This window comes from Miscanthus floridulus, chromosome 8 (genome assembly GCF_019320115.1).
Source record: "Miscanthus floridulus cultivar M001 chromosome 8, ASM1932011v1, whole genome shotgun sequence".
In the NCBI taxonomy this organism is placed as follows: domain Eukaryota; kingdom Viridiplantae; phylum Streptophyta; class Magnoliopsida; order Poales; family Poaceae; genus Miscanthus; species Miscanthus floridulus.
In genome coordinates, this window is record NC_089587.1 from 218,443,057 (window position 1) to 218,445,919 (window position 2,863).

Sequence of the window (2,863 nt, forward strand, 5' to 3'; positions counted from 1 at the left end):
TATGGTCCCTATATCGTGATTTGACTGACGTGCTGCTTTCTTCATTCGTCCCTGGTCCCTTCTGAGCGGGTGTCCCCGGTCGGATAGCCCTAGTCGGCTTCGGTTGCGCCGGTCGGAGAAGAGCGGTGAGCAGGGTTCTTACATACCCCGGTCGGAGAGACCCAGGGTCGGAGTCGGAAGGTGGGCTCGGGGCAGGCCTTTCGATCGGAGAGGCCGTCCGGAGGCGGCTGGCGCCTGAATCGAGCGCTCCGGTCGGATAGGTGGGCCAAAGCAGCTGACGAGCGGGCGTTGCTCTTCTTGGGCCAGGCCTTCCAGTCGGTTGTTGGACCACCCTGTTGCCCTATTGTTTTTAGACTCTTGGGTCGAGCTTTGGCGTGGAAGCCGGTCCCCGAGGGACCCCGGGTTTATGAACCCGACAAACATTTTGTAAAGTGCTTCGAGACATAAAAGTTCCCGATGGTTACTCTGGAAACAAGTCAAAATCTATAAATTGTGTTGAAGGATGACTTATTGGTCTCAAAACACATGACTACCATGTTCTACTTCAACAGCTCATGCCTATTGCTCTAAGGGGCTATCGATGTTTCACCACCGATAGCCTACCACGGGGGTATCTGGGGTAGTTTGTTCAGGCTTCAGCGTTTGCAGAACTCGATGGTAAACGCAAGAGACAGTCGATTTATCCTGGTTCGGGCCCTCGTCCGTGATCGAGTAATAGCCCTACGTCTAGTCGGCGTTAGCCTTTGCGTTAGATTGATTGTAAAGTGTTGTCCCTTTCTCCCAGGAACCCCACCCTCCTTTATATAGTCAGGAGGTCAGAGTCCTAGTTGGTTTACAATGAGAGTTCCTAGTAGGATTACAGAATACTACTACTACTAAGATTACATGGAAGGAATCCTAGTTAGACTAGATCTTCTCCCTTCCTTGTGGCGTATCCCGTGGGTCTCGTATCGACAGGGGCATTATTCCAGATGATATCACAACAGTAATGTTTGAGTTGTCTGCTTATTTTCGAGGAATATGTTCGGAAGTGCTTTGGGTTGATGACCTTAACCATTTGGAACAATCAATTAAAGTTACACTATGCAAAATGGAGATGATATTTCCTCCTGGACTTTTTACAGTTATGGTTCACTTAGTCGTACATTTAGCAACTGAATGTAAGATGTGTGGACCAGTTTGCTATCGATGGATGTACTTCATTGAAAGGTACTGAGTCTAACTAATACAAGTTCATTGCTTGGATCATTTGTTATATATAACCTACTAAATTGATGCTTTTCCATATGTTGCATGTACCTATGTAAACTGAAGTCATATGTTTGAAGGTACCTCGAAGGTTTCTCCACAAAGCATAACAAACCATCAAGGAATGATGAGAACCAGGATCATCTTGAATCTAACGTATATGGACATGATTCCTCTTTGTTTCCTCCTATAGGAAAACCATTGGGAAGACCATCCAATTTTATTTTAACTAATCTAGAGAAACTGCAAGCACATAGATATGTACTATACAATTGTGAAGCTGTCATTCCGTACTTGAAGTAAGTGTTGCTGACACCTATCAACATATTACATATGTTCCTTTAAAACTGAATCCATGTTAATTTCCATTTTAGAGAGTATACCGCTGATCTCAAAAGAAGAAATCGTCAATGCCGTCTATCTTTGAAACAAATTGAGAATATACAGAATAAAGAGTTTTCTGACTGGTTCAGACAACATGTAGGTATCAGGGTTTGTTTTTTCTTAAAAAATAGGAAAAATTGACTTAAGTATATTTTGTGATCATACAGATCATGCAGTTGGAGCAAAAAAATGGTTGCAATAGCATTGATGAGGACATTAGATGGTTTGCTCACGGCCCATTGGATGCAGCAAGAAGACACAGAGCCTTTAGCATCCGTGGTTTCAGATTTAAAGCCAAATGTTATGACAAGGTGACGCAAAATAGTGGAGTTGTTGTGACCGCAAAAACATCAAGTTATTCTTCTGCAGGGGATACTAACCCTATCCTTGGAGATATTACCTGCTACGGAAGGATACTTAATATAGTTGAGTTAGAATATCATGGAAGATTCTCAGTGGTGTTGTTTAAATGTGAATGGGTTGATGTTACTCGAGGAAAGGGAGTGAAAACAAATAAGTTTGGTTGTACACTTGTGAATTTCTCACAGCAAATTCACAAGGGTGACAAGATTGAGCATGAGCCATTTGTATTTGCCAATCAAGTTGACCAAGTGTTCTATGTCGAAGACTAGTATAACAACCCAGGATGGTCAGTTGCATTGAAGATGAAGCCTAGAGATGTATTTGAAATGGGAGAAGAATGGAACGATGTAGAATGTGAACCTTATCATGTCAGTACTCTTGAGGACGTTTTTGCTAATGCACATAATAGTCATTCATGGACTAGGAGAGATGTAGAGGGTACAACTGTAGAGGCAAAAAAGGTAGATCCTAGTACAAGTTCTGATCAAGAAGATTAGCTCAGCAAAATTAAAGGTCAGATATGTTTGATTTTTGTACTGTTCAATATTGTATAGTTGTACTAAGATTATGTACCAGCTGACGAGTTTCTTTTTAACTGTTTGTATTATTCAGGTCATGGTCCAGAAACCAACATCATCGCTGCAATGCATGAACATCTTGAGCTGTTTTGTCAAGTTGTAATTTTGTGTATTCCTCTGAGTTTTTACTCTAGAAAACTTCAATAAACGTGATGTCCAGTGTTTGACAATTTTAGATTTGAGAATTCAGAATATAATTGTATGGGGTCACAAGTTGTAAGGTGTCGGCAAAACAAAGATCACATTTGAAATTTGAGATTTCAGAATATAATTGTTTATATGTCCATCAT

General features: G+C 41.4%; 1 pseudogene; it reads left to right on the plus strand.

Annotated features, from left to right (window-relative positions):
• Window positions 1-1,090: 1,090 nt before the first annotated feature.
• Window positions 1,091-2,295, plus strand: LOC136470653 (uncharacterized; annotated as a pseudogene).
• Window positions 2,296-2,863: the final 568 nt, after the last annotated feature.